Source organism: Tribolium castaneum, chromosome 2 (assembly GCF_031307605.1).
Source record: "Tribolium castaneum strain GA2 chromosome 2, icTriCast1.1, whole genome shotgun sequence".
Lineage (NCBI taxonomy): Eukaryota > Metazoa > Arthropoda > Insecta > Coleoptera > Tenebrionidae > Tribolium > Tribolium castaneum.
Window position 1 is genome coordinate 21,362,890 of NC_087395.1, and position 17,106 is coordinate 21,379,995.

General features: G+C 34.3%; 1 protein-coding gene across 3 annotated transcripts in view; it reads left to right on the forward strand.

The window, feature by feature from the left end:
- The first annotated feature begins 5,035 nt into the window (after window positions 1-5,035).
- Window positions 5,036-17,106, forward strand: part of LOC656292 (uncharacterized protein) — a 44,733-nt gene continuing 32,662 nt past the window's right edge. The window contains exon 1 of one of the 3 annotated variants that reach the window (XM_015983484.2): window positions 5,036-5,460. The gene's annotated coding sequence lies outside the window, so the exon portion shown is untranslated. The remainder of the gene's footprint in view (window positions 5,461-17,106) is intronic. The other 2 variants (XM_015983485.2, XM_008199748.3) reach the window with 2 other exon arrangements.

Genomic DNA, 17,106 nt, shown 5'->3' on the forward strand with positions numbered 1-17,106 from the left:
AAAACCCCGTAAGGAAAGAAATAATTTTTTAAATGTTAAAATCACACAGAGAGTATTAATGAAAAAAAAATGCCTTAAACACGTAAAAAAGATCCTTTTTTAGAAAAAATAACTCATTACGTAACACGGACAATAACGAAGACACGAAGACAGATATTTAACTTTAATAATATTTAAAAAAAATTGAACTACTTCGTTTCAGTAATCGAAAACTAAAATTTTCATCAACATTAACATAAACTCAGGCCATTCTTCGTAATCGCAGTAAAATGATACAAATTTTAAAAGTTTTCGATCTTCTTATTTATTAACTATTCAGATATTCAGTTTAATAATCTTTGAGAAACAAAAACAGAAAACAGGGTGTTTCATTTAATTTTTTTAAATTATTCAGCTCTTTATTTGGTTACTTACGTCCCTAATTGCAAAGCGCTAAAAACTATTGCAACTTTAAGTTCAGCCTCTCCTTAAAGTGGTGAAGATTCTATTTTTCTAGTATATTATTCCTAGTTTTGGTATAATACGAGTACACGTAAGCGTGTCCTTACAAAAAAAAAAACCAAAACTAGCAAAATCGACCAGTAAAGATGAGTTCAACATAAAAAAACACAATACAGGTTTTTGTAAATTGTAAATAATTTCTGAACAACTAGAAACATCCTGTATACGTGAAAATACTTTTAGATGATTGATTTCTATCAATTTTTAAGCGTGACTTCAGTCGCTGGATGAACTCTCCCGGAATTTTCCGGGAAGATGCCGATTAATTCGCTCCGACTTCTGAGAACCGTTGCCTCATGTCGTCTTATTGATTTCGTTTGTTTTTGGAATGTCTGGTCAACATCGTTATTTTTCCGGTGTTAAATCACAGCTTATGAAGCATTGCCTCATCTATCATCCGATAAACCGGCTTCATGCTCCCGAACCGAATGATTGAACCGTTATCGCTGATTACCTTTGAAATTACATCGCGTCTTTTCCATATTCCAGGGCAAAGATTACTAAATGTTTTGGCAGGGGATTCGAGACTTTTCGTCTCGTCACAACTTTTCCTCCTTCAATCGAACTGACCCTGACATTGCTGATTGAATTAAATATCAAGAAATTTTCATTTAACTGTTGAACTAAATAAATCTTTAAGAATGTACGGAACAATACTTTATCTTGAAAAATGGATTATGTAGCTGGCAGCCGGCACAGATAAAAACGTATATGGTGTTATATTGCAGTTTGATGATATTGCAGAAGGCGACCCCGGATTTTCAAATAAAGAAAAATCGAGGCCGGAAAATCGCGATGTAATTTTTTATCTCCTTGTTTCGCACTAAAACATCCTCAAACCGAACTGAAAATACATTATTATGCACTCTGGATTTATTATTTAATTAAATAAATAAAATATTACACGCCTGAACTAATCCAGCTGCTGCTGCAAATTTCTGCTTTTAATGTGAAACAAGATAGTGTTTTATCATTGATATAAAACACTGAAATACTTTACGTAAAATCATTGGTCCTAGTCTTGAAAATTTTTCGTATAGAACTGAAAATAAATCGAAAACTTTTCGATTCAGAAATGTAAATATGGTCATCAGGAACAAAGTGCTTATTTTTATTTTTAATCGATTAGTAAATTAGTAGATTAATTTGCAAGATACAACAATAATTACGGATTGTTACTGATAAATGCCCACTGATTATTTTGTATGAATTATTAATTACATTTATACTGATTTGTTTCAGCTGTACCTATAATTATGTTAATAATTAGCTTGCCTGCTTTAGAGCAGACACAACATTTCCCTTATTAATAAAATTTTGATGACTAAATATTTGGGTTATAAATTGTTTAAAAAAGTAACAAACAATTGGGATCTCGTTAAATAAGCAGAGACAGTTCATTTTTAACTGAAACAAGCAATTAGGTGAAACGTAGTTTTGTTTGTGTCCAATACTATTATCGTCTGTTCCCATTTATTATTAATTTGCATGTCGGTGTAAATACCGGAGTGCTGCTCTATTTATACAATGGAATTGAATTTATTTGTTCTTTTTGCGCCGTCCGGAGCCAAACTTTCATAAAAATTTTGAAGGCACTTTCGGTAAAGCCAGCCACAGCTTTTATCAAAGGTCAAAGACTAGCCCAGATGTGGGTAATAGCACAATATTGTATCCCAGAGGTGTGAATAGAAAGAATGATGACATCATGATAAACTGCACAAGTTATTGAACGAACTTGCGTGGGATGATTGGACTTCTTCCCGACTGACATTGACGTGGGTGTTTTATTACCCCAAAATGATTAATACAATTTTTAATAATTCCGGTAGCATTACAGCAAAATCTAGTCTTAATCGGCTACTAAACCCTTCACAAGTGACATAAAGCACCTTTACAGCGTTGTAAAAAACCTTGTTAGCTTTTAATTCTTTGTTTCGCTAAACGAGTCGCCACCGGAACGACGGAATATTTAATTCCGGTGAAACGTTGATGTTTATCTTCATAAAGAAATCCAGCATGATGTCTGACTTTCAACTAGTTTATGAAATAAATTGGCCGTTATTTATCACACACAAAGGGGCCCTATTTTTATCCGACTTTATTCAAATAAGGACGACTGCCGAGCCAATTTAAACTTTGAATAAACTGGGTAAAAAGTACAACATTCCAGTGGATACCTACATTCGTCGAGCTCACCACAAAACAATTTACAATCGAAAAAATGCAATAAAACTAGATGCTTACATAACGAACTTTGCCAAAAGCAACCTCAGCAAAAGATAAAGGAATAATAAAGCAATAAAACGCAACAACCAATTCCGACCAACAACTAGTAGGTATCTAATAAAATAACATCAAATGGCGAAACGAAAATTCAACAACAAAATTGGAATTAAAAGGAGTTGTTAAATATCGACTAAAGTTAGTAATAATTGTGATTTAGTGTTGTGTTTGTGTTTGACCGTTCATGTCAATTTTTAACTAATTAACTAATTGACTAAACTTCAGCATTCATTTAGAATTGACGTTCAAGTTTCCTAAATTTTATGTTTTATTTTGTTTTGTTAATACAAAAGTACAGTTTTTTCATTTAAATGCGAATCGTACAACAAAATTAGGGTAAATCAAAACATTGAAATTAAAAATCTGTAAAATGGAAATGATAGACTTTATTGCAATGAACTCAATAAAAAATTAAAGGCAAGAATAGGTTGTCTGATGCTGAAAAACCTGAAAAATTCAAACGATAGCTACCTTTACATATCTGGAAAAAACGTACAAAATCTCGAAATACCAAAAATCTGTATCTTGGGCGACAATTTTTTTAATTAAAAATTTTTAGGGTCTGTGTATCATTAAAGGTATTCAACAATTTTCTAAGATATATTTTTTAAATTTTTATATTTGTTGGATGTTTTTTTAGTTTATTTTTAGTCTTTATTTTTTTTAAGTTTTCATGGCGTATGTTTTTCGTTTATAATAATCTTCTGGTCTACAGGTCTAGGTATTTGAGTAGCACATTTTTAAATTCTCATGCCTACATTATTACAGAATATTAGCTCTAGTATATTGATTTATAAAGGCCGTTTAGTATGCAGCAAAAATTCACTTTGCGCAAAATTACGACCGTGTTTTTGAAGATTAGCAATAAATTTTGTTTAATTTGTCTGAAATGAGTTTGAAACTTATAGGGTAAAGTGCATAGTTAATGCATTATGAGTTTATAACTAGGTCTTTTCGACTCATGTGTTCATGATATAAAGTGCAGACTTCTAAAAAACCAAAAAATAATAATATTAAGGATTTATAAGTTTATTACGTAAGAATTAGAATTTTCTATACACTTCTGTCTTTAGTTTGGAAAAGCGCAATTACAGTAAAACCTCCCTTATTAACGGACGTCTTTCATCACAACGGACATTTTTGTAGAAACGTAACAAAAGCATTGGAAAATGATGTAAAAAAACCTCTCTACAACGGACACTCTGAAAAGCGGACGCTGACAAAAATTCCCAACTACCACAGTGTCATATAAATTTACCTCTTACAACGGATAGATCAAGTGGTCCAAAGAACGAACTTTTTTTCTTTTATTTTGTTAAAAAATAGCTGAAATAATGTGTCTTGTAAAAACACAACTCCTAAACAAAAATTGAAGTCTTTAAGTAAAAACTCTATTTATTTCCTTTTTCAACGACTTAATTTCACTTTGGAAAGATTTTTAATTATAACATTTATGGACCTAATAATAAAAAAATTAATAACAGCAAATTATTATGAATTCTGCGTGCTAGTAAAATATTTGTAAAATATATATTTGTAGTTTTGCTACAAATTTAGAAATAACCCCTATATTGACTCACCCTGTAGACATCACTCTACAACGGACACGGTCTCTATCGGTGTCCGTTGTTGAGAGGTTTTACGTATCCATATTTTTATTCCGAAAGCACTAAGGCAGTAATTATTATTTCAGTTTGGACTTTTGCTTAACTGGCCACATAAACCATGCATGTTTTAGGTCTTTAAGTTTTTTAGCTTTTTTATAATTTTCCGTTTCAACTCACAAATCAAAAATCTGTTAGCGGTACTGAATTTGTCAATATAAGTCAAAAATTGAAACTGCCAACATCTTCTATTGCAAGTGGTTCCAATAAAAATGGACCTATGTTGTTGTATTTTCCTATAAACAGAGGCGTATTGTTGTTAGTAGCACAGAGGCCTTGTCGAAAATCAACAAATTGAAGGTGAGCTTGAGCGAGTTATTACTACTGTCAATTATTGCTTGAGAAGGAGCTTTGGAAAGCAAAGGGAATGTGTTTCGATACCCGAACCTGCACTGTTATGATAATTCCGCCATAGAGAGGCTCTCATGCGTTAGGAACAGGGCTCCTGCAGCTGCAACTTTAGAGTTGAAATTAGCGAATTTTGAAATATTTTGCGTACTTCCTGCGCGCATTGTCTCGTTCGGTCACTTCTCTGGGCGGTGCAATCAATCGACCAATCGATCGCTGCGCCTCCACCATTCCGCCGTTGTCGCTAATTCGCCCCCGATGGCTCTTTCATGAAGGAAAGTGTCGGAAAACCGTCCGTCTGCCGGCCTTTATCCGCTCTTTCTCTCCTTGAGACGAATTCCGAATGCAATTTTCATTACAATACGTGTGTATTTTCGTGTGCCATTTCGCGATCAATAATTTCATGTCGAGTCCTGGGAAAGTCGGGCGCGCGCACCTCTTCTCTTCGCCGGATCGCCATTACAGTCCCAGATTTCGCTGAGCGAAGTTGTCTCGCGCGGCGGAAACGCGGCTCGGTACGCAACCTGCATGCGGGATTACCACTTCCGGTCCCGTTAACGCATCCGGTTCGAGCCGTTGGGACACGAGGCGGTGCTAACCGACCCTCTCGGTGTATGGTGTAAGATACAGTGGCCTCGGATGAAGTCCAACGCGCGATCCGCTGGTGAGTATCCCGGAGGAATCCGGAAGACCGCTCCGGGGGCCTGCAACGCACGGGTTGCCCGCATGACGGGGTATCGATCAACGGCTTTTCGGGTCGATTTCGCTCAAATCGACACTATCGCCCGATTGCCTAATTGCCGCTAATACACGCAGCGAGAATCTCGCAGGAAAATATTTGCTTTATCAAAGTCCAGCCAAGTCGGTTTCAACACTTGTTGAGAGCTGTAATCAGGTGCATACTTTATTTTACTGCCCCGTCCACACGTATTTAAATTTAATCAATACGACGCTAGATTTGGGAATTCCATCGCCGTCTTTAGCCTCCACCAACCGAAAGAGTTTCGAATAAATGCAATGTTTGCGAATAAATCGCACATTTTGTTTAATTTCTCAACTCACAAGTAAATAAATAACTTGAATCATTAATTTATTGTGAAAAAACAAGATTTACGTATAAACTAAACTAGCATTATTACTTAACTATAAGATTTTATTTATGTTATTGTTTATTATGTTACCGGATTAACGTTACCTGAGTAGTTAAATAAAAGAAACCTTACGGTTATTCGAAAATTGGAAGTTCTTTTGTAATGTAAAATGTACTAACTTATCCCAAAACCAAAAATTGTGGATTTTGAAGACCTGACCTACAGTGAAAGAAGCAATAAGAAGTACGTAATGCTGACTTCGTATCTTTATCTTGTCCTCAGTTTTCGCTAACAATTTTTCACATCTGAGATCATTGTTCGTAGCAACTTTTTCAGAATCTCCTCTAGACTTTAAATCAGCGCTGTTCTTAACTTAAGGTCTCATAGACGTGCACGGGTTTAACAAAAAATAAAAAATAAGAACATTTTGGGGACCATATCACCTCAAAAATTAACTTATTTACGACCTAATTCGCTTGAAACTTAATGAAATAATGTAGTTTTGTCCAAATAGTTCGGCGATTTTTGTACTTTTTTCGTCAAAATAACGCGAAATACCGAAGTGATTTTCTGACTCTAGTATGAGCTAAATTACTGATAATTAATTGTCTGAAGGCATTTATGGACTAGACAACAAACCAATAAGTAAATTAACAATTATTATAGAGTGAGTCTGTTTAAAGTATTTTTTACTGTATTTCAAAAACTAATAGCTGCACAGAAATCAGCATTTGCTAGTAAATATTAAATTTTTTCTGTATTATGAGGAATTTTTGACTTTTCTTATCATTAAAATTAATTAATTAATCGAAATTTTATTGTTTCTAAAACAACGATAAATGATGTTTTGAGCAGAAAGTTCTTAATAAAATTGTTATTAGGTTTATTTCAATTTTTAATTTTTACTTAAATAATTACAATGAAACCTTCCTTAATGGACACCTCCTAATAACGGACACCTCTTCACAACGGACATTTTTGTATGAACGTAACAAAACCTATATTAAAATTTCATCTCCCATAAATGGACACCTCTCTACAACGGACAATTTAAGATTCCCCATCGGTGTCTGTTGTTAAGAGCATTTACTGTAGTTACTTTTTGCGACTAGTGACATTTTTTAAGATTTTTTTGCACAGATCAATATTTAAGCATCGCTTGATCTAAAATTGCAAATGAAATAATAACTTTTGCAACCAACTACTTAATTTATTAATTAAAATAAAGTATTTGTTATCTGATAACAAAAGCTGAATTTTGTGTGATTATTCAACGAACTCTCTTAATACAAGCGAGTTTCTGACTCAGAAAGTATCTAAAACTCTGGAAATTCGTTGATTTTTGGCTTTTTTCGTCAAAATTTCTTAAAATAAAGTAAGTTTTTTATTACAGAATAAACTAAATTATTGAAAATTGGTTGAAAATACGTAAGTAGTTATATAGACAATATGCAAATTTTGGAAAATACATTGTTGCAACAAATTATAACCACGATAATTTTTTGGGGTTGTAAAGTCCACCCTAAAAGGACTAAAGTGGTGGATAAACAGGAAATCAAAATGACATCTCAAAAATTAACTTATTTAACATCAAAATTAGCAAAATGGTTAAAATAACGAAAATTTAAAAAATTCAACAATTTTTTTTGCGTCAAAATTTCTCGAAATAATTTAATTTCTAGACTCCTAAATAAACTAAATGTACGTATAAGGGTAAAATAAGTAAATAAATGAATTAATTGAAATATAACATTATTTAGTATTTCATTTTGAGTTTCTCTTGAAATATGGGACTTTCTTTTGCTGGCTTAGAAACGCCCGAAATTGTTCGACTAGCAAATGGACCAAGAAATGGTTAGAAAACCACTTCAAAAATTAATTTATTCGCGATCTAAATTGCTTGAAATTGGTTGCAATTAAGAAGTTTACACCTAATTCAGCTATTTTTTAGCTTTTCTTGTTAAAACTTCTTCAGCTAAAGGAGTTTCTCACTCAAAAACAATTTAAACGCCTGAAGTTGACTGATATATAACATAATCAGATCATAGGTAAGCAATTTTTGCCTTAGTTTGAAGAAATCTTTCGAAATAGGAAGAAAAAACTTGAATAAAATATGTTTTTCTTTCGCGGATCGCTAGTTGGACAGTTCTAAACAGACGTAGAAGAGAACAGTACTTCTCATGGTGATTTTTATGAAAAAGAAATAGTACACACTTTCGTGGCCTTTTTGAAATATTAGTTTTTAGTTTTCAGACTCGGCTTACACAAAATTTCAGCTAGCTAGTTTTCACTTACTTTTGTGTAATAAAGCCCTAAGGCATTTTGCACTTCAAAGTTGTTATATACAAAAATTATAGTTCTGTAAACATTTTGTCCTTTATTTTTTGGCCCCGTCCCCACGTATTTAAATTTAACCAACAGCCTGGCAGATTTGGGAATTTCATCGTCGTCTTTAGCCTCCCAACTGAAAGAATTTTCGAATATATCCATGTATTTTCCACTTAACTCGAGGCGTTTAAGATTCCGATCACGTAATGTATTTGAATTGTTAGACATTTTGGCAGTTGTGCCCGAGATTTCTTCAGGGAGCTTATTTGAATAAAGAATCATATAATTCAGTTTGGAAATTTCATCGCAGGGCTGAATTAGAATGAACGAATGAGCAAAAACGCTGATTTTGTTTAATTTCCCTGCCCAATAGTCAGAAAATAAACGCATTACTTGCATCATTAATTCTCTGTCCAAACAAATACGCAAAAAACCGCCGGTGTGATTTTCCAGGATTTAGTTTCATTGGAGGTCCTTTATCTGCAAATCGGTTTTTTTAGGTTTGCAAGCTTCGGTGTGATCCTTAAAAGCCCTTAAGGATCCAATAAAACAGATTTGCCGGGAAATGGATAGAAAACATGCATCGGCATGAAAAACGTCCAGGGCGGCGGAGTTTGCCAAAGAGTAAACCTAATTTATTATTAACTATAAGTCCATGGGCACCGTCAGAGACTAAGCCCGGCTTATAAATAACTTTTCCGTGGAGAGCACTTTAATCCTTAAATGTTGTAAAAGCGTAAAGAACGAACTTATTTAAACTTTAGTTCAGTCTTCCAACAGCGCTACAAATTGTTACGTCATGATATACGTGCCACTATTTATCACAACGTGAACACAAACATTTTCTGGAAGAAATGATAAATTGTTTGCTTAATTGCACCGACCGGTGGTTATCGATCCCAGATAATAAAAGAATTACTTTTAGGAAATTTGGTGAACGAATTGAATTCTTCCATGATTTCATTATGCAGATAGCCAGCCATCGGAACTAAACGCTATCAATTTCAATTCTGACAGACTGCGCTGCGCTACCTTCGCCCTTCGATGATTTTTATTATTCTTGCTGAATCACGAAACTTTGAAAACCACCCAACAATAATATAAACCAACTTTTTCGTCAAAATACAACGGCTATTTCAGGATTGAGGTTAGCGTTTCATTGCCCGCACATTTTTCACTCTATAAATTGTAATCAGGGTGAAATAATTGGAAAAATTGCAGATCAGGAAATTTTTTCTTTCGTTTTTTCCATTCCGTACAAATTGTGAAAATCAGAAAAATAAATATTTGGCGTATTTTGTTTATCAGTTTGCGTTTTTCACATATTTGCGCACACAATGAATTATTTGTAGAGTTGTATTTTCACCAATATTTTGAATAATTAAAGATGATTCATAGCCAACAGTAGTTATCACGAATTGTTTAAACAAACAAGAAACGTCAATTACGAAAACAACGGAAATCTATTTTATGGATTTATTTGATCGGGGCCAAGATTATTTGTTTGTTTTTCAAACGCAAATTTAAACTTTTAATTTCAAGCTCCATTTACCGTAACATCTTTTAGATAAGGCCAAGGTGTTTTTGCATCTAAATAGGTCGTTCTTTTCCTAAAATTGGTTTCTTAATTATACTTCACTGTTTAAATTTTTCACGGCGACACTACCTAGTAAGCACACAGACGTAAATATAACTTTTTTTCAAGTTGCAACGGTTGACACAACGTTATCTGGTGAAATTTACAACGTTGTTATTTGGTTGTATGATTACGTTTTTTTAACGTTTATGTTACGTGGTATAAAAACCAATTTATAACGTTTAAAGTTATTAATAATCATATATACTAACGTAGATATCCTTATGCGGTGAAATTTACAACGTTGTTATTTGGTTGTATGATTACATTTTTTTAACGTTTATGCCACGTAGTTTAAAAAGACTGTACTAACGTAGATATAAACAAACGTAACTAATTAGTTGTATAGAAAACGTAGAATATATGGTAAATTACTACTATAAATTAATTACAAAAAATCACGTAAATAAACTCCATTCATATTCCATACAGTGTGGACTTTCAACAGCCTTTTTAAAACGTTGCTTGTTGACGTTGATTACTGGTTTTATATTTTTAATAATTTTACGTTATATTCTTGCGTTAGAAAATCGTTTAAATTGCTACTAAAAAAAACGTTAATGGTTCACGTTAAAAAAACATTATTTCCGTGGACATTTTTGCGTTGATTTGACGATAAAAGTAACGTTTTTGCAACCTAATTGACGTTTCTTTCTATACGTTATTTTTACGTTAGTTGCTTACTGGGAATTGGTCATTGAAATTTTACCAAATCGATAGTTAGCTTAATGGTTTAAAAAAAAAATTAAATCGGCGTGGGTGTAAAAGTCTTGACCAGATTTTCGCTTTTGTTGGTTAATTCCAGCTCCGAAAATAATTCACTAAGACGTAATAAAAATTTAAACTTTAATTAAATTGTCGGGCTTCCGGTGTAACTCATTTTAATACATAATTAAGCGGAACCTGCTGGAATTTTTTATTAATAAATTCGGCATGCGTTCGGCTAAATAATGTAAAGAACAAAACCCAATCCCCACAATCAAATGTTTCCAAGGATTGGCTCTGAATTTTGCATTAAAAAATGTATTTTTCATCTGCGAACTTCAGTTATCTCCAGAGTCCAACCTTTACAATAAAAAGGAAGACGGAGAGCACAATTCTCATGCCTCGAATCAACAGAGCTTTTATTGATTCGACTTCGCGTATGATACTTTTCGTTCTTATGGACATAATAGTGATTTCCTTTGTCTCAAAAGATGGCCATCATCCGTCATCGCCCTTCACACAAACTTTACTCTCGTCGATTGTATCGATCTCTCTTCAAGGCTATTTTTACGATATTAAAACTTATTGATGAACAGCTGGATCACGCCCGAGGACACGAAATATTAAAATTTTTGATGAAAGGCTTCGCTTTCCCGCCCCAGCGGGAATGAAAAAACAACATTTTGTCAAAGAGTGAATTAAGCAGATAAATTCTCGTCCAATCGCGCGTGATTTGTGTCCCTTTATCCACCAGCAAGTGGTTTGATTTACAACGTTGCGGAAAACAATAAAAAACCTTTCGCCGAGGTATGTAAATGTAATTAGAGGCAAAGAAAACACGCCTAAATGAAACCCTCCGCAAACGTTACAAGTGGAAACCTCAAAGGTCGAGCAATTTATCGCCTTATTATGGGCTAATTGTTGCGCGAAAAATTCGCGCTTTAAATGCGATGCAATAAGAGATAAGGGTGTAATCTTATCACAGCGCAATAATGGCCGAATCGATCCGCTTCCACCCCTTTCGCGCCCAATTCCTAAAAAATAGCCACAAAAGGCCCTTTGTAAGGTGTGGGTAATTCACCGGTGGTGAACATGTTAATTGCTTCACGTTCCCAAACCTGAATAGAAGCAGTAAATTTGCGATTCAAGAGCGAAACACCGCTCTATAACTCAAATTTATTATTCCACACGTGACGTGCCTACACTTTCTTTTCCAGATGGCCGCTAGAATAAATAAAAAGCGTATTTCGCAAAGATAAACTAGGTGTTGACGTAAAACGCGTCGAATAAATACTGCTATTTAAACAGCACTATATCTTTCACTCCCGATACTCTATACAGACACGGGCTCGGAAAATAATAATTTTGAAATATTGAGACAAACCCGCTTTAGCGCCGGATTAATCGGGTGTGGGAGCGCTTTGATCAAACGGAATCGTATAGCGGGCTTTATTATGCCTCCTGCAAACAACTCGAACGCAAACATCGAGGAGTTGGCTATTTTCGAGCGCCGAAAACGATATCAAATATGATAACTCGAGTTTTATTAACTCGCACTAGTCGCTAATCCGGTTTAATTGAGAAAAAATCGATCAATATTCGGGTTCAATCCAAAATTAGTTGGACGCTTTTGTTTGCCGAGACTTATTCAATTTAGTCCAATAAGCTAATTGGGAATACGTTTGCAAACAAATCGCAATTTCGGGCAAAAGGCACTTGCGCCGAAAATAATCTGTTTACTTTTGGCAGGAATTCAACGAAATCTATTATTTTCACGCCGTTTCAGGGAAAACAAACAAAAAATGCCACCTTGTAGTGCCAACGAAAGCTCGATATTTATTTATCGCGGACAAAGTGCGAATTGAGACGCCAAGGTGACTGATTTTAGCCCAGAGTTAGCTTCATTAGCCGCTGTATTGGTACTAATGGCTATTTACACAAATAACAGCATTTACTGCCAATGCCACATTTAAACGTCATCAGTTATTATCACAGACTAGGTTACGTACATGCAGTCCAGTCAAATAGCCTCCAAATTTTTGAGGACATATCTTGAGTTTTTGATTAAAAAGTGTTTTTTCAAAATTATTCAAAATAGGTAAAAGCAAGAGCTAGGAAAAATTAGTTCACAATAAATAGCTAACTCTGTTGATTTTGGTATACGGAGGACTATAACTTAGGAGACGAAACGAGGATTTTCTGAACCCAAAGAAATAGTTTGGTAGAGTAAAAATGAGAGCGCTGCGAGCGTTTTAGTCTCGACGCCAAACCGTTTTAAATTAATTTAAACCCAACCATTTTACTAATTATTTGGGAAAAAATGCAGAAATGCTGAGCTTTGCACTCTTAATAGACAAAAACTCACGACTAAAATTTTCATATAAACACTGAGAAAAAAATTATTTAATGATGAAGCGCAAATTTAAAATTTGCGCTTCATCGCGTATTTTTCAAGACGCTACAAATACGGTTGAAGATACAAAAAAAGTGTAAAGGACAAAGTTGTACAGAATTAAATTTTCTACAAAAAAGTCCGCGACATCATAATTCTACCTTCAACGGTTTAAGTATAAATTAACTTTACAATACTTGACCACCGGCAAAACGAAGCAAATCCGTCGCTTGAACGTCTTTGAACGGCTTTGGGGTCTAAATGGTTGAAGATAAAGATATGGTCTCGCTGACTTTTTTGTAGGAAATTTAATTCCCTACAACTTTCTTCTTAACATTATTAACGCGATATTAACGGAACTATCGAGGACGGGAACGTTTTATTTGTACGTCGTTTCGTATCCTAACCCTTAGATATCCGTATTCCGAATAAATAGCTCTGTGAATTCTAACAGTAACAAAATCAAAAAAACATTTTTATGTGAAATTTTATGCTTTACAATTATTTCTCCTAGCTTTTGCTGTTCATTTCTGTGATTTAACGTTTTAAATAGTTCACAATTCACTTACGAGTGATTTTGTAGTCTAAAAATCACATCTCAGCAAAACGCCTGAAAGCGTTGTAAAAGCGCCAAGAGCTGAAAAATCAAAAAGTGGAGCTTTTTAGCCACAACTTGATAAATTACGTGACAAATTCAAGCGTCGAAAGAACCATTTCCAGGCTTTTCACAGCGAAATGGAAATGTTCATTAAAATTACATTTCTTTTTATTCGCTTAAATTAAAACTAATTCATAGTTTCGCCGTGCACAACTTCGCTATTTTGCCAACAATGCAAATTCACCGGCCAAATCCCCAAAGTACGTCTGGGAAGTATGACACCCTGTATTAGAACTTTATAATTACATCAGCCCTAATTAGAATCTTGCCAACTTTCCAAATCTTTCGCAAAAACTCGGCGATAATTAAAACAGTCCTGTAATCAGCCTCTGCTGAAACCAGTATTACTTTTTCTGGATCTGGCTTCAGCGAGTTTAGTGACCCGTCCCGGGCTTTTTTCGGGTTTCACCAAAAATAAATTCGTGCATTTTTGCCGTAAAATTGCGTCTTAATTGGAACATCAAAGCCGAGCGCGACTTTTGTCTCGCGAAATAAAATAACTGGTAAACCTGCAAGCAAAAAGATCGCCTTTATGGTTACATAAAATAGTCAGAAACGCCGGATCGTAAAATAATTTTATGAACCATTCGAACAACTTTATTTACAGCATCCTCTGTTATCAACTTTAATAAAAAGATAAACGCCGGAATCTAGTTAATTATCAAAAGAAGACTGTTATTTTAGTTTAATTGGAGCCAAGTGAGATATTTACGCAAAATACGGTAGACAATGTCGAGCCCTCGTTGCTCCTAAATGTTTAATTAAAACGTCCCGGAATGTGCCTAGCTGGCCTGAGAAAAGGTCAGGTGTGATGTCTTTACGTAAAAAATAACGAGCTTAAAACGAAGCTCGCCTTCTGAATTTCTGTATTTATTCAACGCGAATGAAAGGCGAAATGCTAATTTCCGTTGAAAAATACAGAAATTTTCAGTAATCCTTTTGTTAAAATAATCATCAAACGCTAATCTCGCCCAGATATGCTAATTAAATTTAAATATGCAATGTACGAAGAAAGATAAGGCTAATGAATGCGAAATAATGCGTTCGCCACCATAAAAAATTGTTTAGTTTCAACAAGACATAATTTTAACTGTGGCATAAACCCAGAACGATACAATAAAACCGCAAGGGCTGCACTAAATGTTGTTGTAAAGTTCCGAATGTGCAACAGATAAGTAAAACACCCATTTGTATTTCCCAATATCGCGGGATTAAATCGCTGAAACTAATCGCCGAAAGGAAATTAAAAATGCCTTTTAGAACTCGTCCCTGAAAAGCGAAACTTTGGCGAGTTGTTTAAACCAAGTGTTCGATGTAGGCTTTCAGCAATCATTAATCCGGACTTGTATCATTTCCAATTATGGTTCCCCGAAGCGTCGTTCCCAACACAGTGCCATAAAAAAGCGCAATTTGGGTTGAAAAGGACGATACAATTTTTCATTCCGGAATTATCTGCGCTAACGTTAGACGTATAACGATGATTTCTTGCAAACCGGGGAAAAAATGATCCCGCATTATCGTACCCTTTGTTATTCTTCATTTGTAGCTGGGAATGAGGATTTGTTCGCTGGACAGCGAATTTCCTTAGACCGGCGGAAATTCGCCAATTTCGTCGCGAACGACTGGAAGTGAGATTGTAATTAGATTTTTCATTTCTGGACTAGTGCACAGGTGTTTTGTTATTCAAGTTTAGTCGAGTTTAACGAAATCATTTAAAAGCAAATAACAATTAACTATTGAAATTCCTAGATTTTGCCGCAACCGGTTTGCGGAAAATTCGATCAAAAGTTAAATCGAGTTTAAAACCTATTTCATATGCGACGCAACAGGAATTTCGATTTCCACGTCATGCATGCTGAAAAAATAAACTCCATGTTAAATGTTGATCAGGAAGGGGCTCGTTACCTGCGATTCTTGCAAACGAGGAACTTTGAGAATGATAAAGGGGCTCTCACTTCGGTTATTTCCTAACTAATTTCCACTCATCTCCAGAGAACCGGACGTGCTTGTTTTGCTTAATTTCGCTCTCTGGTGGAACAAAAACATGGCCCATAATTCGCAATTTACATTTGGAACTAACGTTTCGAATGGTCACTTCCCTCTGTTAATTAATTTCAGTCGCTCAAAAAAGATGTAACTTGGAAATGGAGACGCTGGTGTCGAATGCTAATTACTGGGGAAGATCGGATTTAATTTGCCCTGTCGTCTGTTTAACTAACTGAATTTTTTGCACTCTCGCGGAATTCTCACCGCGTTATGAATTTTATGCAGATAGATAAATACAAGCGAAAATTAAATTTTCGGGAGCCGCTGTGTAATAGACCCTTGTAAGTTATGCAGACGCTTGTATGCTATCCCGCATTAAAATATTTTTACTCCGCTGTTACCCTTTTAACAAAGATTGTTTTGACGAAAATACAGCTTGCATTTGCAATTCAAATTTCAACCTCTGTTTAACCTATCTTTAAAAATCGAAACTGAACTCGCTTAATAATTCAGAAATAATACTCTGGGTTAATAATAGATTCAAAGTCACACAAAGCTTATATTTTTGCAAGAACGGTGTCGTGCCACTAATCTAAAAATCAAAATCTGTAAATAATTAAACGCAAAAGAATCGATAAGATTGTGGGCACGTTTGAGGATAAATATACCGCTAATTTTCTTACATGAATAAGTGACAATTTAGCTGAATTGTTCTTACAGAAACGCATACATGAGGCAATAAAATTGTTATTTTTGTCGAGGATAATTGATTACAAATTTTAGGTGAGAGTTTATGAAAATTCTTCTTTAAATTAAGGTTTTAAAGTACGTCACAGCTTTCAATAAAACGCTGAAAATATTTTACGCAGCTCGTAAACAACATTGTTTTGAGTCTGCAATATTTATTAAACCGAATTGGCTTCAAATTTAACAAATAATGTTAACAGTGTGTTCAAAATTTTTTTGAAGGCAATAAAGGACTAACGAGTGGCTTTCACATTTCTTTTGTTGCACACATTTAAAATTATAAACGCCTGTAAAAAGAATAAAAACTGATAATAATTGCCCTTCCTATTTTTTTACATATTTCTCTTATTTTTACTCGACACACATTTGGCCATTTATTATATTTTTTAACTTTAAAAGCAAAACTGCTTCTTGCAGTAATTGAAAGTATTTGACTTTTGTTGGACCGTTTTTCCAATTCGAAAATCGCGTGGAAAAATATTGTTAATTTTCTTTTGGTTACTCCGATCTTCTTCATACATATATACTTTTCCCATTTTTTTTAGTAAGTAAAGCTGACCGATTTAAGTTTATGTCAATAGCTGTTACAGATACATAGTTATTTAGGTTGGATATTTACTGTAAATCTATATTTATTCGTAATTTTCACAACAATTTTTTCAAAAGTTTTCGTAAACTTTCAGCCCTTTCCTCGTAGTTTGTGTATTTGATTTTGTTCCCAAAATGCATTGTGTGTGGCAATAAATATGTATGCACTTGGTGGAGAG